The 21,777-nt window shown below is 44.8% G+C and overlaps 1 long non-coding RNA gene across 1 annotated transcript in view; it reads left to right on the forward strand.

Moving 5' to 3' along the window:
• LOC146830846 (uncharacterized) overlaps positions 1–5,347 on the forward strand; it is a 62,084-nt gene extending 56,737 nt beyond the window's left edge. Inside the window, exons 6-7 of the long non-coding RNA XR_014961201.1 lie at positions 3,999–4,242; positions 4,418–5,347. This is a non-coding gene — a long non-coding RNA (uncharacterized LOC146830846). The remainder of the gene's footprint in view (positions 1–3,998; positions 4,243–4,417) is intronic.
• The last annotated feature ends 16,430 nt before the right edge of the window (positions 5,348–21,777 follow it).

The following is a 21,777-nucleotide window of genomic DNA, read 5'->3' on the forward strand; positions in this document are numbered from 1 at the left end:
TATAATTTAATGTTAAAAATATATTAAAAAATAGTACATATTTGTAATGTAATTATAAAATATTTTAATAAGATATTTGCATTTTAACATTAATGTACAAATAACTTTTATGAAAAAAATAATTACATTAGTTTTTGTGGAGATCCCTGCCCAAAATGGAAGGCTCCCAGCCAGATCTATTTGTCCAATATTTGTGTGCCAGAACTGTACCTTCAAGCACTGCAATTGATGACGGTATGAAGGAGAGCTCTGTTTAGTCCATCTACCTCACTACGCACATGTAATCCAGTTGTCATGTAACTGATTACATGCACATCACTGCACACTGGACCTCCTTCAGGGAACGAAGCATCAGCTACCTGCTACTATCACCCCGATGATGCTTTTCGGGGCATTCAGCGACTTTGCATACAGCTGCCAGCATCTTTGATGACTTTAATACTAATGTCTACAAATGTCCGTTGCCATAGAGAATGGCAGTAATACTGATGGTGTACACACCAGAGTCATGTGTATAGTAAATTTCATAAACCTAATTCTGCAGGACCTCCTAAACAAAAAACAAGTAGTCAGCAACGTGCTGGCTACACTTAAAAAATATTTCACTCATTTTCATCATTTATTTAAAGCCCGGAAGCAGTTGAGAATCATGCAGTGTGTAAATAAAGTACCTGTAAAAGCTCTCATACTGGAGGTGACAACAGGTTGAAAATGAGCCTTCTGAAGGCTGTAGTGCCTATTTGAGCTGCACAGATTTATTGATGATTATGCGACTGCCAAAACCCTGACAATAGAGGTGGTAAAACAGGGGTAAGTGGAGTGCCTGATCCAACTGCTACTATCTTTTGACTTATGACTTGGGAAATCAGTAAAGAGGAGAGTGCAATGAGCCAAGTAATCTTGTTGTTGCACCTGCTTCATGACCATTTGCAAAAGGTGGAACAAAAATTTCTCAACGCGATTCTTTGGTCAACAGTTTAATTCTTCACTTATACTCAAAGAATACTAAACGAGATTGTGGCCTCCAAGGATTGTGGGGCAAATTTACACAACCAAAGTTGCTTCACTGAAGTGCATCAGAGGAAGAGAGTGCAAAGGTGTCTGCATCATGTCTAGTAAAGGTTTTATACTAGAGGGGGACCCTTCCAGTACAAAATACTATACTTAGGCTAACTTTAACTTTTAAACGTTACTGGAAAGCAGTGACGTATAATTTGCGCACGGTTATGTGACTTAGTATTGAGAAGATTACATTTTACGCGAAAACCGCGTCAAAGGAAACTGAAACAACGACCACCAAACGTTGTTGATTAGTATATGCAGAACTGCACATACTTATAACTTTAACTTTTTCTCACTTTTAATGTGTGCTGAACAGTGCAGCACACATGCAAAGTGGGACAAGTTAAGAGAAAAAACATTTCTATTTCTCCATTTCTTCAGCTACAAAGAGACATTATTTTTTTACTGAAAAGCCCTTTCTACTATTGTTAGTAGACATGGCTTTTGGGCAAAAGCCATGGATGATTGCATAGGAACACCCATTTCCCACCCATGAAATGCTCCTTTGATGAAAAGTAGTGTAATGCACTGTTTTGTGTTACTTTCAGACTAATTTTCATTGCAAAACAAATCTTGGGATAAAAGTAAATTCAAAATAATTATTTTGCACAGGTTTGCACTACTTTTGGGATGCAAACCCAGGGCAAGGTGTAGGGGCAGATGTAGTAATTCATGATACTGGATCCACAGTACAAAGAAGTGCTGGCCACTTTTGTTTCTTTCTCAATGCAAGGTGTCTCAATATAAAAGACTTGGATTGTCAGAAAAAGAATGACTGCAAATTCATGGCCAGGGCAGAACTGAAGTGCAGCCTTGAACCTCCAGAGATGGCTGTGCTGTTGGCTAACAATATCTGCAGCTGCAACCAACACCATTGCCTGCTACCAAACTCACAGCCACAACAGCCTCAAGTTGACTCCCAACCTCTGCAGTTGGTTGTCTTCACATTGCAGGACTTAAGTCAAGTGTGCAGGCGGATACAATGCCAACACAGCCAATAGGTGCTCTATTAACAATTCAGAAGATAGTCCAAGACTATCTACGTGACCCAACAGTGGTGTACATGGATCACATCTCAATGACCTGTTAACATGGAAAGAAGGAACAGTGGCCAGAACTCAGCAGTCGGCCAATAAAGTACCTTATATGTCCGGTGGCCAGTGTACCTTTATAGCATGTGTTCAGTGTAGCTGGGGTAGTTGTAGCAGTCAGAAGGATAAGTCTGCCTCGGTCTTTAATTTGAATTTTGAATTTAAAAGCATTTATTAAGCGCACTTATACCATACGGTTTCATGGCGCTTTGGATAATGCGGTGGCCGTCAGCAGAGAGAGACTAGACATTGTAGGCGCGCAGGAATAAAAAGGTTTTGAGGTCCTTCCGAAACTGTGCATAGGAAGGAGATGTGCGATGGGAGTTCCAAAAGAGCGGGGCGAGAACAGTAAACTTGGTATGCAATGCTTGGAGGGTCATTCTAGGTCATCACTTGCATTTAGCGTGTTACTGTGATATCAACTTTACTTGATTGTCCTTTTGGTACCTTAGGGCCTAATTAACGCTATGTATACTCCATTGCAATGGCATATCTATACTGCCAAGACTCTGATCCGCCCGCAGTATTTACATGCGGGTGGACCTTTGGTTTAATCACGGCAGAGATTACTCCATCTCCTCCATGATTAAGTCCATCCAAAGCCCTGTGGAGTCAGGGCTGTCGGAGGCAGGCCTCAATTGCTACTAACCTAATTTATATAGGCAAAATTAAAGGTCAGTTGTCACAGCCCGTCACCACCTGGAAAACCATGGTGGTAATGGGCTCTGAAAACTACACCCATGCCTATTTGAGCATTTTATTTTTTATTTTCAGAAAGAAAATCCCACTTTGGTGCATGGCTCCGTCATGCTGATCGAAATGTGCATCAAACCGGAAACAGCATTTACAAGAACCGCTGTGACACCGATTTCTGCCAGTGCTTCAGAAATTGTCACCAGCTGTGATGATTGTGGGTGCCATTCGCTCCTTCTTGCATCATCAGACAATGGGATTCACCTTGCTTGCCCATGTTGCTATCCCCAGGGCCCGTTTTCCTTGGTAGCCCATTGAGTGTAATTTCCCAGGACCAATTTTCTTTGGGAGCTCGTAGAGTGGTATCCTCTGGGACCCTTTGTGTATGACCCTTAATTTTGGTGCCATTATTTTCCCTGTATTCTTATGAGTGTAATCCCCTGGGGCATTTGTGCTAAAGCTTTACTTGTTGAAGCCATTATTTATGCCCTGTATTTTCATGATGGTATTAAATCATATTAATTCCCTGAGGCCATCTCCGAAGATCTGGCCTGCTCCCTAGAAAACATGTGCCACCTGTAATCTTGTGAGATTTTGGACACGTGGCCCAAACCACAGGGCAATGCTTGGCTTCTTCTGGTCGGAGTCCAGCCCCCTTCTGAGGAACCTCGCCCCAGATTCAGAGTTCAGTTCATACTTCCCTGAATCCTCATGTCTGCACCTGCGGCAGCTCACTCTGGCTGTCGAACTCTGCTCCTGGAAAAGAATAAAAGAACAAAAAACAGCGTTACTCTATCGACAAGGTCCAACACACTACGAAGGTTAGGGCATCAACTATGTCAAGTAACTTGAATGTATTTGTCGAATAGGTCAGGGTGCGCTTTACTCAAGGCAACAATGACTGAGTAGGATCATTGATCCCTGACTGGAATTTACATTCTGTTGATAAATCAAGAATACTATTATGGGAATCAACGAGTATTGATTAAAAAGCTAGAACAATCCTGAAGTAAGGATCTCTTGTTTGAATGTGCTAGAATTCTTGCCTGTGTAGGTACACAGAGTAGTTGATTGCTTGTTAAACAGTTCATGAATGCAAATGCACTTGTATTTTAGCGTCATTTAGCTCTTCTTGTTTTACACCGATTACAGATCATTATACCTCTTCCTACTGAGATGAGCAGTGGTCTGATTGAAAACCCAGAAATCAGGGTAGGAGGCAATCTCCCAGAGGATTTCCACATCAGGTCCCAAGATGAAGGATCTCTGCCTGTTTTCTCTTCCCAATCCACCTACCCTTCTAGAGCGCCAGCTGGCTAAGGGTTCCAACCTCAGTCGGAATTTGCTGTAGAGGAGAGCGGAGATCCAGCATCATCCCTGCAGACAAGTACTCCAGGTGAGTGGTTGTGACACCAGCTTGGTGGTCATTTCTAAATTTGGTGGTGGCACCTCCATCAGGTTTATGGAGTTATTTACTCCATGTCCCTTATGGAGAAACAGACCGCCTGCTAAAAAATAAATCCAGCCCTAAGACCTAATTTCTTTTCATTTTCTGGATGAAATAAAATCAGCAAGAACCCTTGACAACAGCCAGAAGAAGACCAATGCCTCCCTACTACTATGGGAAACAAGAGTACTCAAAGAGGCCAACTCCTGTAAACTGAAGAGAGGTGTGTTGAGAGACTGGTTATTACTTAATGGTACACCACTGTGCCAGCCTATGATTCATCCACTTGTTCCTCATGCCAATGCTTACTCTGACTCTGCCATTTTTTTTTTGCATTCTACTGGCCTTCTCTTCTGCAACAAAGCTTCATATTGCTCCTGCTACGTGAGTCAGCCTTGCACTTATGAGGGACAATGCCAGAACATTGTAGTTGCACCGTCCATTTGCATACAGTATCATTTTTCTTTTACTATGACAATTTTTTGTACTGTGTGTGTGTCCTCCCTGTTTTGCACTTCTCAGGCTTAGGTAACTATCAGCTAACTACGGAGTCTTGGGAGTCTGGGGGCTGAAAGACAGTTTGAATTTGTTAACTGAACTATTACCTTCCTTTCACAACAAATTCATTGTTCTGATGAACTTGATGAATGTTATGTTTGTATATCTCTCACCTTTCCTTATTCCCCCCTATCCATCCATTCATAAAATACCTAAACCTCTTCCCTCAAGTTGTGCCTTCTGTTGTACTGAAAATTTCCACCATTAACAGATCTCACACTTGGTGGCGGAAAAGGTCAAAGCTACACAAAATGTTATAGGATGAAGTTAACAAAAACTGTAAATTTGACCACACCACCCCGCCTATTCAGGCAAGAAAGGGAGATCATATTGCAGAGAATACATTTCAACAATGGTTGGGATGGTTGGACAAGAATAGGCAGAGTGCACTTTTTTCCAAAATCTATGCTCCCTGGATTCTATCAATGTAACCTTCACCCCAGTCATGAGGTGTGATGGTCTATTATGCTTACTTTAATAAATAAATATAACTCTGTGCACTATTGTGATTTGTGATGGCCTCAGGCATGGATTTGCCACTCTGTGTTTTCTTTCAGCTGGGTTGACTGTTGCAAAATGTGAATCTTTGGTTGGTTCTCCACTTTCATTCACAATAAGAATAAACACATTTTTCCTGTGGCATCTTGCCTATTAGCGCCACCACCAGCAGTATTACTCTTTGAAAATAAACCAAGTATCAATGTAATATTGGATCATATGGGGTAGGTGGCAAACAATACTTTTTCTACTAAGCTAAGACGTTTCTTGAACTTGAAGTAGGGAGTGGGTTTATGTCAGGGTTGGCATTGGCACTACAAATATTGTGACACATCTATGTACTACTGAAGTAAGTACTCTACTTAGCCATCAATGCAAAGAGTAGGGCAGTGCACAAACAACTATTTCTGATGGGAAGTGGTTGCTGCTTAAGTAAAATGAAGCCGTTAAAGGTGAGTGAGGGTTGGGCCTGTTCAATTTTCCGACAGTAAGAGGGTGCACTGGACTGGAAGTGGCACTGGTAGCCTTTTAAGGGAGTTCAGGCACAGACAGACTAGCGGATGGATACGGTTGGACAATTTTTTTATGATGGTACAAGTCAGGGTTCAGCCTTGGGTAGGTATGTTCTATGTGATGGAGCTTCCTGTTTTGATCTACAGGGATGCTACATTTAATTTAAACAGTAATGCATGGATTAAAATATCAATGAAAAGAAATCAAAACTCGTTTTGAATAAACCTATTAATTGCAAAATAAATCTACCCTCACCACCACCTTCATCTGGCCCACCCCCTACCGAAACCCTAAAATATACCTAAAGAATTTTACCCGTAACCCAACTGTTACCACCCACATCACGCCCTCTATAAACAATAGAAAACACCTACACATAATGGAACTAATCTAACTAATTTACCCTCCCAATTGTTCTCAACAGTGACTGGCCAAACCTACCTAAACCCTAAAAAACATTTAAACTAATCTATCTCTCCCCATAACTGATTCCACCCACAACAGGCAATGCCTTCTCCTTAATTACATTTTTAACAGTCCCTCAATAATGTCAAGTCTGTCAAGGATCTCCCTCTGGATATCTCTCACTTGTCAGAGGTCTTCCATCACCTCTTGGAGGATGACCTCTAGGCTCCTGGAGGGGGTGGAGGGTTGGGCTGGTCTAGGTAATGGCTGTGATGGTAGAAGACTTGGTCACCTGCGTTGGCATCAGTGAAGTTGTGGTGGCCTCTGGGGTTCCACTGTCTGAGTAGCACTGGAGGCGTCTGCTACCACTGTCTCCTCCTCCCCCGATAATATTACCCAGCAATGGCCTCCACTTTTGAAGACGGAGTCTAGCTGCTCTCTCCCAACAGGGATGATCTGTCACACCCCAGAAATCTGTGGCTGGCCCTCTGGCCCACGAAAGAAGAAAAAAGTGTCTTTCCACTTCAAGAACATGGACTGTATTTTCAGACAGTCACATATTGTTGCTGTTTGTCTGGGGTCACTGGATTTCTTCTTTGTGATTATGTGTCCCAGGGGCTTTTCTTTTACACCAAATGTGCATAGTACTCTACTATTTGCAGCATGTGGCATTAAATAATCTCGGAGGATCTTTTGCATATTTTAAAAAAAGGCAGAACTCAATGAAATGTGTAAATACATTAGTTATATTCAAGGGGGGACACTTTCACAAGATTCTTAATGTGACCTTAAAGAAATGGCTAAACTGTAGGTAAATATATATTCCCGCAGGGATATACAGTGATTTAAACGTATTTTTGCAGCCATGATATTTGACTAGATCTATCATACAACATAAACTGAGCTAACTTGGTGTGGTAGAATGTTTTTTGGACTACTATTGGCATAGAATATCATAAGAATAATAATTCTAGTGTTCTTACTGTAGAATCTCGTTATCAATCGTACAAACCCCACACCAAACCCTGAGCTCTAAATCATTAGAGTACAACATATTAATAACTATGTTAGGTCACTTGTAAGTGTTTGTAAAGATTTGATTAAAACATCAGGTATTGGGATCATTTAAGCACTGGCTAGGGAAAAGTTGGGTTATGTGATGTTACTCATATGCACCATGTTGCAAAAGAGAGGTAAGAGAAGGATCAGTGTAAGAAATGGCATAATAGATAAAGAAATTTAGGGAGAAGCCGTCAGCAAAATGTGGCATGAGCCAGGATTGGATGGGCTGGAAGACGGTCTAGTGGACACTGGGCAATGTGCACTTAGCAACACAATTCTGCTACCCATTTATGTAATTGGTGGCAAGACAGAGAAAGAACTATCAGAAGGTGGATAATTAAAAAGGGATTAGGGATCAGGCTTAAGTAAGGAAGGAATACCTTAACAAATACAGCAGTTGTTCTTGAGAATGGAAACCAACTTACCACCACTACCACTCCTTCTAGCTGACTCTTCACCCATCATTGGCCCATCTAAAGGATGGTGGTCTGGCCTCTTCCTGGGTAGGTGCTATAACAAAACAGAGGACACTTACTTAGTAATATCCCACAAGCAACCACAGCATTTGCACAAGTTAAAAACAACACTTAATGAATGTGAAATCAGTTATAGCGAAAGTATGACTTTGAAAAGTGTACCTGCAAAATGAAATAGTCAAACATTCAATTGTATAAAACATATGGTTGTCCAGGGGGGCCTTGATGGCATGGTGGAAGTGCTGCCTTCCTCCGCCATAACACTGAATATGTGGGGATGACAAAAAAAGGAACAAAAATAGACAGAAAGGGTTTCCACACATTAAAAATAAACATGTCGAGGCAGTCTAAAGGAGACAAAAATTGAAAATCAACTTGAAAAAAGGGGGAGCGGTGCACAAGGATGGGGTGGATGGGTTCATGGAGGTGGATGGGTTCGTGGGGTGGATGGGTTCATAGAGGTAGAAGGGTTCATAGCATGGATGGGTTCATGGGGTGGATGGGCTCATGGAGTGATGGGTTCATGGAGGTGGATGAGTTCATTGAGTGGATGGATTCATGGAGGTGGATGGGTTCATAGGGTGCATGGGTTCATGGGGTGGATGGGTTCAAGGAGTGATGGGTTCATGGAGGTGGACGAGTTCATGGGGAGGATGGGTTCATGGAGGTGGATGGGTTCATGGGGTGGATGGGTTCATGTGGTGATGGGTTCATGGAGGTGGCTGGGTTCATGGGGCGGATGGGTTCATGGAGGTGGATGAGTTCATGGAGTGATGGGTTCATGGAGGTGGATGGGTTCATGGGGTGGATGGGTTCATGGAGGTGGATGGGTTTATGGGGTGGATGGGTTCATGGAGGTGGATGGTTTCATGGGGTGGATGGGTTCTGGATGGGTTCATGGAGGCGGATTGGTTCATGAAGTGATGGGTTCATGGAGGTGGATGGGTTCGTGGGTTGGATGGGTTCATTGAGGTGGATGGGTTCATGGGGTGGATGGGTTCATTGAGGTGAATGGATAAATGGTGTGGATGGGTTCATGGAGTGATGGGTTCTTGGAGGTGGATGGGATCATGGAGGTGGGTGGGTTCATGGGGTGGATTGGTTTCTGGGGTAGATGGGTTCATGGAGGTGGATGGGTTCATGGGGTTGATGGGTTCATGGAGGTGGATGGGTTCATGGGGTAGATGGGTTCATGGAGTGGTGGGTTCATGGAGGTGGATGGGTTCATGGGGTGGATGGGTTCATGGAGGTGGATGGGTTCATGGAGTGGATGGGTTCAAGGGGGGATGGGTTCATGGAGTGATGGGTGCATGGAGGTGGATGGGTTCATGGGGTGGATGGGTTCATGGAGGTGGATGGGTTCATGGAGTGATGGTTCATGGAGTGATGGGTTCATGGAGGTGGATGGGTTCATGGGGTGGATGGGTTCATGGGGTGGATGGGTACATGGCGTGGATGGGTTCATGGGGTGGATGGGCTCGTGGAGTGATGGGTTCATGGAGGTGGATGAGTTCATTGAGTGGATGGATTCATGGAGGTGGATGGGTTCAAGGAGTGATGGGTTCATGGAGGTGGATGAGTTCATGGGGAGGATGGGTTCATGGAGGTGGATGGGTTCATGGGGTGGATTGGTTCATGTGGTGATGGGTTCATGGAGGTGGCTGGGTTCATGGAGCGGATGGGTTCATGGAGGTGGATGGGTTCATGGAGTGATGGGTTCATGCAGGTGGATGGGTTCATTGGATGGATGGGTTCATGGAGGTGGATGGGTTTATGGGGTGGATGGGTTCATGGGGTGGATGGGTTCAAGGAGTGATGGGTTCATGGAGGTGGATGAGTTCATGGGGAGGATGGGTTTATGGAGGTAGAAGGGTTCATAGCGTGGATGGGTTCATGGGGTGGGTGGGCTCATGGAGTGATGGGTTCATGGAGGTGGATGAGTTCATTGAGTGGATGGATTCATGGAGGTGGATGGGTTCATAGGGTGGATGGGTTCATGGGGTGGATGGGTTCAAGGAGTGATGGGTTCATGGAGGTGGATGAGTTCATGGGGAGGATGGGTTCATGGAGGTGGATGGGTTCATGGGGTAGATGGGTTCATGTGGTGATGGGTTCATGGAGGTGGCTGGGTTCATGGGGCGGATGGGTTCATGGAGGTGGATGGGTTCATGGGGTGGATGGGTTCATGGAGGTGGATGGGTTTATGGGGTGGATGGGTTCATGGAGGTGGATGGGTTCATGGAGGTGGATGGTTTCATGGGGTGGATGGGTTCTCGATGGGTTCATGGAGGTGGATTGGTTCATGAAGTGATGGGTTCATGGAGGTGGATGGGTTCATGGGTTGGATGGGTTCATTGAGGTGGATGGGTTCATGGGGTGGATGGGTTCATTGAGGTGAATGGATAAATGGTGTGGATGGGTTCATGGAGTGATGGGTTCTTGGAGGTGGATGGGATCATGGAGGTGGGTGGGTTCATGGGGTGGATTGGTTTCTGGGGTAGATGGGTTCATGGAGGTGGATGGGTTCATGGGGTTGATGGGTTCATGGAGGTGGATGGGTTCATGGGGTGGATGAGTTCATGGAGTGGTGGGTTCATGGAGGTGGATGGGTTCATGGGGTGGATGGGTTCATGGAGGTGGATGGGTTCATGGAGTGGATGGGTTCAAGGGGGGATGGGTTCATGGAATGATGGGTTCATGGAGGTGGATGGGTTCATGGGGTGGATGGGTTCATGGAGGTGGATGGGTTCATGGAGTGATGGTTCATGGAGTGATGGGTTCATGGAGGTGGATGGGTTCATGGGGTGGATGGGTTCATGGGGTGGATGGGTACATGGCGTGGATGGGTTCATGGGGTGGATGGGCTCATGGAGTGATGGGTTTATGGAGGTGGATGAGTTCATTGAGTGGATGGATTCATGGAGGTGGATGGGTTCATAGGGTGGATGGGTTCATGGGGTGGATGGTTTCAAGGAGTGATGGGTTCATGGAGGTGGATGAGTTCATGGGGAGGATGGGTTCATGGAGGTGGATGGGTTCATGGGGTGGATGGGTTCATGTGGTGATGGGTTCATGGAGGTGGCTGAGTTCATGGGGCGGATGGGTTCATGGAGGTGGATGGGTTCATGGAGTGATGGGTTCATGGAGGTGGATGGGTTCATGGGGTGGATGGGTTCATGGAGGTGGATGGGTTTATGGGGTGGATGGGTTCATGGGGTGGATGGGTTCAAGGAATGATGGGTTCATGGAGGTGGATGAGTTCATGGGGAGGATGGGTTCATGGAGGTAGAAGGGTTCATAGCGTGGATGGGTTCATGGGGTGGATGGGCTCATGGAGTGATGGGTTCATGGAGGTGGATGAGTTCATTGAGTGGATGGATTCATTGAGGTGGATGGGTTGATAGGGTGGATGGGTTCATGGGGTGGATGGGTTCAAGGAGTGATGGGTTCATGGAGGTGGATGAGTTCATGGGGAGGATGGGTTCATGGAGGTGGATGGGTTCATGGGGTGGATGGGTTCATGTGGTGATGGGTTCATGGAGGTGGATGGGTTGATAGGGTGGATGGGTTCATGGGGTGGATGGGTTCAAGGAGTGATGGGTTCATGGAGGTGGATGAGTTCATGGGGAGGATGGGTTCATGGAGGTGGATGGGTTCATAGGGTGGATGGGTTCATGGGGTGGATGGGTTCAAGGAGTGATGGGTTCATGGAGGTGGATGAGTTCATGGGGAGGATGGGTTCATGGAGGTGGATGGGTTCATGGGGTAGATGGGTTCATGTGGTGATGGGTTCATGGAGGTGGCTGGGTTCACGGGCGGATGGGTTCATGGAGGTGGATGGGTTCATGGAGGTGGATGGGTTCATGGGGTGGATGGGTTCATGGAGGTGGATGGGTTTATGGGGTGGATGGGTTCATGGAGGTGGATGGGTTCATGGAGGTGGATGGTTTCATGGGGTGGATGGGTTCTCGATGGGTTCATGGAGGTGGATTGGTTCATGAAGTGATGGGTTCATGGAGGTGGATGGGTTCATGGGTTGGATGGGTTCATTGAGGTGGATGGGTTCATGGGGTGGATGGGTTCATTGAGGTGAATGGATAAATGGTGTGGATGGGTTCATGGAGTGATGGGTTCTTGGAGGTGGATGGGATCATGGAGGTGGGTGGGTTCATGGGGTGGATTGGTTTCTGGGGTAGATGGGTTCATGGAGGTGGATGGGTTCATGGGGTTGATGGGTTCATGGAGGTGGATGGGTTCATGGGGTGGATGAGTTCATGGAGTGGTGGGTTCATGGAGGTGGATGGGTTCATGGGGTGGATGGGTTCATGGAGGTGGATGGGTTCATGGAGTGGATGGGTTCAAGGGGGGATGGGTTCATGGAATGATGGGTTCATGGAGGTGGATGGGTTCATGGGGTGGATGGGTTCATGGAGGTGGATGGGTTCATGGAGTGATGGTTCATGGAGTGATGGGTTCATGGAGGTGGATGGGTTCATGGGGTGGATGGGTTCATGGGGTGGATGGGTACATGGCATGGATGGGTTCATGGGGTGGATGGGCTCATGGAGTGATGGGTTTATGGAGGTGGATGAGTTCATTGAGTGGATGGATTCATGGAGGTGGATGGGTTCATAGGGTGGATGGGTTCATGGGGTGGATGGTTTCAAGGAGTGATGGGTTCATGGAGGTGGATGAGTTCATGGGGAGGATGGGTTCATGGAGGTGGATGGGTTCATGGGGTGGATGGGTTCATGTGGTGATGGGTTCATGGAGGTGGCTGGGTTCATGGGGCGGATGGGTTCATGGAGGTGGATGGGTTCATGGAGTGATGGGTTCATGGAGGTGGATGGGTTCATGGGGTGGATGGGTTCATGGAGGTGGATGGGTTTATGGGGTGGATGGGTTCATGGGGTGGATGGGTTCAAGGAATGATGGGTTCATGGAGGTGGATGAGTTCATGGGGAGGATGGGTTCATGGAGGTAGAAGGGTTCATAGCGTGGATGGGTTCATGGGGTGGATGGGCTCATGGAGTGATGGGTTCATGGAGGTGGATGAGTTCATTGAGTGGATGGATTCATTGAGGTGGATGGGTTGATAGGGTGGATGGGTTCATGGGGTGGATGGGTTCAAGGAGTGATGGGTTCATGGAGGTGGATGAGTTCATGGGGAGGATGGGTTCATGGAGGTGGATGGGTTCATGGGGTGGATGGGTTCATGTGGTGATGGGTTCATGGAGGTGGCTGGGTTCATGGGGCGGATGGGTTCATGGAGGTGGATGGGTTCATGGAGTGATGGGTTCATGGAGGTGGATGGGTTCATGGGGTGGATGGGTTCATGGAGGTGGATGGGTTTATGGGGTGGATGGGTTCATGGGGTGGATGGGTTCAAGGAGTGATGGGTTCATGGAGGTGGATGAGTTCATGGGGAGGATGGGTTCATGGAGGTGGATGGGTTCATGGGGTGGATGCGTTCATGTGGTGATGGGTTCATGGAGGTGGATGGGTTCATGGGGTGGATGGGTTCATGGAGGTGGATGGGTTTATGGGGTGGATGGGTTCATGGAGGTGGATGGTTTCATGGGGTGGATGGGTTCTGGATGGGTTCATGGAGGTGGATGGATTCATGGGGTGATGTGTTCATGGAGGTGGATGGATTCATGGGGTGATGGGTTCATGCAGGTGGATTGGTTCATAGGGTGATGCGTTCATGGAGGTGGATTGGTTCATGGGGTGATGGGTTCATGGAGATTGATTGGTTCATGGGGTGATGGGTTCATGGAGAGTAATTGGTTCATGGGGTGATGGGTTCATGGTGGTGGATGGGTTTGTGGGGTGGATAGGTTCATGGAGGTGGATGGTCCTAGGAGACAAGGAGAAAGTAGGCCAGCAGTAGGTAAAAGTAAAAAATGGCCTCACACTGGCAATGCGACCTTCGCATCGTGCCCCTTTTTGATCGCGAAATGCAGCTCCGGTGTCATTTTTTAGCCTGATATGCTGGAGATGCATTTCGCCTAATTATGCAGAATTTTGTTTAATTTTTGGGTAATTTTACGTAATTCTGCAAAGGGAAACTACGCACATTTTCATACCTATACTATAATTATACATCTATAGTCAGTTATTTTTTATCCTTCCCAGAAAGATCCTGACAATGCTACTATCTTGGCAAAATGTAATCTGCTGGTTTCTAGTAGCTTCCGTTCTTTCAATAATTAACCATTGCCAGTGCTCTGACCTAGTGACACAATCAAAGGGAATGTTAAGAGCCATGAGCACAGAAAAAAGTAGATTTCCTCAGTTTAATATACTTATGCGAAAAGGGGAGTGAGAGATGGTATTGCCTTGCTAGGAGAATAATGTCAAGCAGGTTCCCTAGATATCAGGGTGTAATTGGGGTGTGGCGGTAAATGCAGTGATTGACGCAGGGGCGTGATCAGGCTCCTGCAACCCCTGAGGTGCCCTTCATGGGCCCCTCACTATTCATGGGGCCCTATCTAGCTCAAGACCAATGAATGTCTGTGAGGACTGTGAGACTAACAGGCCCCTCTTCACATTCCACAGTGGGCCCGTGGTTATACATTCCTCCACTGGGTTGATGCAACATGTGGCGACCACTATTGGAATATGCGGTGGTCATACCATTAAATGTATTCTCTTTGATTGTTTCTGGGATGCAGCACAAGTCTTATGAATGTATTTTTGAGCCAATCACACTCACAAACTGACCACAGACTTCTTTCGGGCTCTTTATTGAAAACACAATATTTCGTATTACACTCTCACTAGACGATGCACAAACAGAATATTTGACCAACAGCAATCTTTCCTCATTATCCTTTTCCGGATGCAGGGAAATTTGAAAAATAGGCTCAGTAGAACTCTCCACTGGGAACACGCTCTCCTTCGCCTCCTTGTCAAATGAATGAAACATCTAGCATTGAATTATGCTCCTTGGGACTGGCCTCAAACTTCATGTCTGGTGCTCATTTAGGTCAGCTATTGTGAAATCCATCTTTTATATTTTGGCATAGTGGCAATAGAATGAATAGTTTTGTATTGCTCTCATTACTTGCGAGTAGAATTCATTACACTGACTGCTACTTTTTCCTCACCACAATCTTTACATTATAACTTTGAGTCAAAGGCATTTTAACAGAACAATTCAGCGGATACCCCATTTCAAACACCTGATCTTTAACCACAAATTTTGATTTCTATTGCCAAGCTACAATGGTAGAAAAGAGACTATGGAACAGGATGGTTAGGGAGGAGTTAGCTTGATATCCTTGGTGGGGTATTCCCCCAAACCTTTTGCTGTTACCCTCTGAGTTTTGCTGAACTGGTTTTTGTTGGCACTAGGACTCTGTGGACTTAACCAGTGCTAAAGTGCTTGCGCTCTCCTCTTTCGAACATGGTAAAATTTGGACTACACCTAATTGGCACATTTAATTTACTTGTAAGCCCCTAGTAAATGGCACTACATGTACCCAGGTCTTTTAAATAAATGCTAATAGTTGACATCAGCACTCATTTTGCCACACACTACATTGACCTTTTAAAACATGTCTTAGGCCTGCCACTGCAGCCTGTAGTGAAGTTTCAAACTTTCATTTCGACCTGCCAAAGTAAACATTTTGCCAGGTATCAATATTCCTCTGTACTACTTGTATGCCACCTCCAAGGTAGGCCCTAGAGGCTCAAAAGGCAGGGTGCATACTATTTAGAAGGTAGGACTTGTGTTGTTGAGTTTTACATGTCCTGAAAGTGAAAAAAAAACCTAGAGGCGTTTTTCACTGTTGTAAGACATATCTCCCCCATAGACTAACACTGGGTTACTTTATTAGATTTAAGAAGTGCTAACATCAGACTGGGAGCAGATAGAGAAATTATGTTTACACTCAAATAAATTGTAGTTTAAAATTCTCTTTAATGGTAAAGTCGGATTCTAGATGACAATATTGAAAATGCCACTTTTAGAAAGTTGGTATTTTCCTTCCGAAAAACTCTGGGACCTTTTGAAGGGTATTCTAACTGCTGAGCCTGCTAATGGTTCGCTCATCAAGGATGTTTATTGTGCCTGGAGAGGACCTGCATGTAGCTGGGCAGTGCCATCCTTGCAGGATGACTGGAGAGGAGCTGTACCCTGCCATAAGAACCTTTCAAAGGACTTTACCCATAGCACTCACAAAGCAACCTGACACCAGGCTTGCCCCACCTTTTGTCATCCTAGACAGTTTGAAGCCAAACCCAGGGGAGGAACTGACAACAATGAGTTTGGGGGTATGCCAGTAAATTTCCCCACTCAAAGGCTGGTACCAGGTATAAAAACAGGACCCACAGAAGCAATCATTAGAACATTCCTGGACCTGTGGAAGATTTAGAAGAAGGACTGCCCTGCTACATGAAGGGCTTCCCTGCTCCTTCAAGGACTGCCTTGTTGTCTGGAAAAGGAAGATTTGACCTGCTTGCCTTTATTCCAGGCCACTCAGAGACACTCCAATGGTCATTTGGCTGACCTCTTGTTTGAGCTACAGGGAGAAAACAAGTTGCAAGTACGACTGTCCTGCTCCTTGAAGGACTGCCTTGCTGTCTGACAAAGGAAGATTTGACCTGCTTACCTTGATTCTAGGCTACTCTGAGACACTCCAATGGTCAGTTGGCTGACCTCGTGTTTGATCCACAGGGACACAACTAGCTTCCAGTGGCCTCCCATGCAACTGCCTAGCTGACCAGTACCAACTAGACCTGCCTGAGCCCTTCTGGTGGCCTCTGCTAGACAGACTCCTGATTCTCAAGAGTTGCCCCTCAGTTCGTGGAGACTTTGTTGGCATCAGAGAGCACTCCTCCCTCCCTAACTGAAGGTTCCATCAGATCCAGTGTGCAGCGACGCAGAGACCCACAAAGCCATACAACTTCAATCACTATATTTGATACCGAGCGACGCGAAGCCTCATTAAATAACACCATGAAGACCTCACATCAAGACATAAGGTATAATTCTGGGCAGGCCGAACTTGGTCTTGTGACCAGCCAGCACTCCATTGGGGTTGACCTTAACTTTTAACTTTGTCCTGGTCCATTGCGACCAGATGACCAAGGTTGCTTCTTTCTGCTTCTTGTCAGTATTTTTGCTAACAACTTTAAAATTCAATATCTTTGATTCTACTGATTAAAATCAGCTCAATCATGTCTGCATTGCCAAGAAGGTCTGGAGGTTCCAGCAAGATGTGAGAGTGATGAGAGGAGAGGACGTGGCATCATGCCATCATCTTGTCATGGCCAGGCTAAAGCTAAAGCTGGTGAAAGCATTGATGAAACCTACAAACCAGCACGAGCAATAAATCACCACCCTCTTCTAAGATGCACAGAAATGGAGTGAATATTCAGTCACCCTCAGTAACAATCTTCAAGTCGTACAAGAACAAGAAGATGACAGAGACCCTGTAGAAAGTCAGCAAGAGAAGATCAAAGAAAAAGTGACATCAACCTGTCAGGAGGTACTGGGTCCCAATATATATCAGCATAAAGAATGGATCTCTGCTGAGACTCTCCGCAAAATCCAAGAGAGAAAGGAAAAGAAAGCTGCAGTGAACACCAGTCGAACAATAGCAGAAAAAGTGAGAGCTCAAGGTGAATACACCAAATCAACAAAGAAGCAAATAGAAGCTTAGGAGCAGACAAGTGAAGATTTATCAGTGGTCTTGCCACAGAAGCCCAGAAAGTAGCAAGCCGTGGAAACTTGAAAGAACCCAGCAGAATATATCGATGAAACTCTCCGGCAAATCCAGCAAGCCAGAAAAACCTGTTGAAGACAAAGTTGGGAAGCCAATCAGGACAATCAGGAGTAATGATGGCCAACAACAAAAATGTGTGCTGAACCAGTCCGTGCCGCAGTCTCCATCAGACATACAACCAGCTGACAAGGACTTGCCAATCGACTGCAGAAGACAAACCACAGACAAAATATGGAAAGTCATCAAACATCTGAGAAATGGGAATGCGGCAGGACTTGACAACATTATTGCAAAGGCACTGAAAGCAGACATTAAAACATCAGTAGGCGTGCTCTAACTCATGTTGGAAGGATCAGGAAAGAGGAAAAGGTGCCATCAGACTGGAAGTAGAGATATCTCATCGAGATCTGCAAGAAAGGTGACCTGAGTAACTGTGCAAACTACAGAGAGATAGCTCTTCTATCAAGCTCAGGCAAAGTGCTCAACAGAGTCATTCTGAACCGAATTAAGGAACATGTTGACACTTAGTTGAGAGACCAGCAAGCTGGTTTCCGCAAATATAGATCCTACATGACCAGACCACAGCACTGAACATCATCATTGAGCGATTGATGGAATGGAACTTCCCTTCTATGTCAACTTCATCGTTTATGAGAAGGCATTTGAAAGGGTAGATAGAGAGACTCTTTGGAAACTCATCCTCCAATACAGTGTGCTAGATATACTTGTAAGAATCATCAGGGACTCTAACGAGGGAAGGACCTGAAAGACAGTCCATGGAGGACCACTCACGGAAACATTACAAGTGAGGACTGGATTCCACCAGGGCTGTTTGCTCTCGACTTTTCTCTTCCTGCTGGTCATAGAATAGCTCATGAAGACTTCCACAGCAAAGAGAAGAAATGAGATCGAGTGGACACCTTAGACACAGCTCGTTACCCCGGGCTAGATAGGTCACACTCTCCGCAAGCCGGCATCAAACACCACCAAGCAAGCTGTGATCTGGAACCCTCAAGAGAAAAAGGAAAGAGGAAGGCCTTGAGGCTGACTGCAACTAGATGGGTTACACTTTGAGTCTGATTAAAAGCAAATTACAGGACAGAGAGGACTGGAGAGTCCAGGTTGATGGCCTGTATATCAGGAGGGGTAGTAGGCCTAAGTAAGTAAGTAATTCTTCTTCCTTGTCACTGTCCTCACGGAATGTGGATATATCAAGCAGTGTCAAGTCTTTGAGCAGAAGCCTCGGCAGTCACACAGAAATCATGGAAAGTTCTAGAAGTTCACGGGTGTCCTTGTTCCAAAATACCTTTTGAAAGGGCAATGACTTTCTGATAATCTGTTAAGTCAATAGCTATAGAAAACTTACACCTTTTCCCATACTTTGAATCATGACACCATCTACCCACAGGAGGGCAAGTGTTACTAATAGGTTGAAATGTACTAAAGGACCAGAAACTTAAGCTGACACCTACCGGGACATAGAGTAGGGGGTAAATGAATTCAGATATTTAGGCCTTCTTTTTAAATATAATCTACATTTTAAATCCCATATAGATCTTCAGGAAGACCATTCCAAGGCTATTGTAGGTGCATTACATAGGTTGGACCTTTCTCTGGGTCACAAGTTTGTTGAGGTTCTAAGAGAGACCTATAATGCTAAAATTGCAAATCTATTATTGCATCGTTGTGAGGCCATGCCATAAAAATGGCTTAAGCAGTTGCAGACTATTGAAATGAAAACCCCCAAAAAATGGCTAAGCTTGCCCAGAGAATTTATAATCAGTACCCTGATATTAGAACTGTGCCTCACTAACATATTATTGAAATATGAATAGCGGATCCTTAACTATTGGTTTTCTCTCCATAAGGTGGAGGGCTCCCTAAAGCAAATAATAAAACCTTACCTGAAGGAAAAGTATGTTGGCCAATGGGCTGTTACTCTCCTAGATATCAAGGCCTCTCTGGATATTCCAGTGGGGTACGAATTTCAAAATATATCTCTAGTAGTCCAGGAGAAAAAATAATAAAAAACTTAGTAAATGAGTGCTCCAGGAAGGCTGACATTGAGGACGTGCGCAATAGAGATAATCTGCATTACTTAATGGATCATACTATGATGGGCATGCCCAGCCTTACCTGCAGGACATAAAAAGTGGTAATATTATGAAGGTGGCCCTGAAGGTCAGGCAGGGGCAGGTCCCAGCCTTTATAAAGTGGAAGTTGGGTTTACCGGTTGGGGCGGTGAGTGGCATGTGTCCCTTCAGCCAAAACGCTCAATTGTCCTTTCCACAAATAATTGAACTTTGCACATGCTTTGATAAAAGTAGAAGTTTGCTGCTACTCATTTTTAGAATTTAACAAGATCATCATACCTATGACCCAATGATAGAATTTTAAAATGCAATTATATAATATTGTGCTATGCTGTAGGGAAAGTTTTGACTGTAGTTGACGAACGGTTAGCTGAACGGCGTAGTCCATTGTACTAGCTGGAACGTTGAGGGCGGACCATCAATTGATGATCCATTGGTCCTGTGAAACCATTTTTAACGATTAGTGTCCTAGATTTACTCAGGAACAGGATGGTCCCTCACCATACGTACCCCCAATCATAATAACTGGCCCATGCCATTTGAAAATGAGAAATTAAATTTGTTTTCTCTTCTGCTATAATTTTATTTTGCACAAAAATAATTGTATTTTGCACATTTATTACTGTTGTGGACCTATTTCACACAAAATAAAGAGACCAAGTTGAAGCCAGAGTAGTAGGAGCAGAGTATTTGTCTCATTCTGAAAAAGACACTTTATGGCAACATCTTCCATTAGTCTTTGGCAAGAGCATTTGGGACAGAAATCATGCAACAAGGTTTTTCTATCCAGAAGCAGTCCACAGAGTGCCTGTACATGCATGTAGCCATTGAATTGAAAGGATGTGGACTAAATGGCAATTCAAGACAGGGTATTTTGGTTGTGCTTCTCCAGATGTCTTGAGTCACATAACAGGGCCATGTCTCAAAACAGTAAGTAGGATCAACTTTTTGATGTATTTACAATACCATCCTGACACCATTTGAAACAAAATTCAAACATTGTTAAATAAAAATTAATATAAAATAAAAACGTAAATAAGTTTGAGCATTCAGTCTAGATATGTGAAGAATACACAAAAGTCTTCATTGGTTCTACTTAACAGGACAATAATTGGCAGGGTAGCATAAGGCTGAGATCTGACACACTTTCATAAGCAAAACTTTCTAAGCAATGTACAATGTGAAAGAATATAATTACATGCCTATGAACACCCATCTGGCCTTTAGCAAGATAAAGGCATCTATGACATGGACATGTGTTATATTTAAAATAGATATATAATCGTAGACTATATACTATTCTGTTCATTATGAAAGAAGATAATTGTATTAGGAAATTGACATTAGACAGTTTGGAGAATAGGTGATAAGCACGGTCAAATAAAGTGTTTGGTCATCGGAATGTCAAAAATCTGGAATACAACTGGTCAATATGGTTTCCAAACCTAAATATGTCTGCATGTGCGCCTGTTGATGTCCAGTATTTGAGACAAGCTCCCTGTTCCACATCTGCCCAAATATATGTTTACCCTGTTCCTTAGCTCGTCCCTGGTTATTTTGAAAGGAGCTTTCCCGCATTGGTAATGCATTATGTTTCTTTTGGCCTTCATCGTTTTCTCTAAACAAATCATGTTAGCTCTCTACTTGCTGGCACTCCCTGTTGCCCTCACTCTGATTTTGCTGGACCACTCTGTTTTTGTGGTAAGATCCTTGCTGAGGGTTGTTTTTACTTTGTGCTTCTCATATGGGGTATTGTCCCCCTATCCTCCCAAAGGGTGCTGAAACTTTGTCTATAGGGACTTACAGCTTTCATTTTGATGATGGGACTGACAAACACTTGAGACCTTTTGAACTTCTTTCAGAACAATGTCTGGACGTCCGTACAATTGATGTTGGGAAAACAACCAGGCCCATAACCACAGACAATACATCACCATGAGAGATACTTAATTGCCATTGAACTGCTCCAGCAGTATCTAATTTGCCTGCATAAAGAGGTTTGCTAGAACCAAATGAACTTACAGTATGAAGAAGTCATGCCGCAAAGTGTTGTGATGAACCCACAACCATACCACCGCCATGACCACTGAGGCAAGAGCCAGCAAAGCAAGCAACGTAAGATACCTCTTCTTGAAGCGTCAATGA

The sequence above is a fragment of the Triturus cristatus genome, chromosome 5_1 (assembly GCF_964204655.1).
Source record: "Triturus cristatus chromosome 5_1, aTriCri1.1, whole genome shotgun sequence".
Lineage (NCBI taxonomy): Eukaryota > Metazoa > Chordata > Amphibia > Caudata > Salamandridae > Triturus > Triturus cristatus.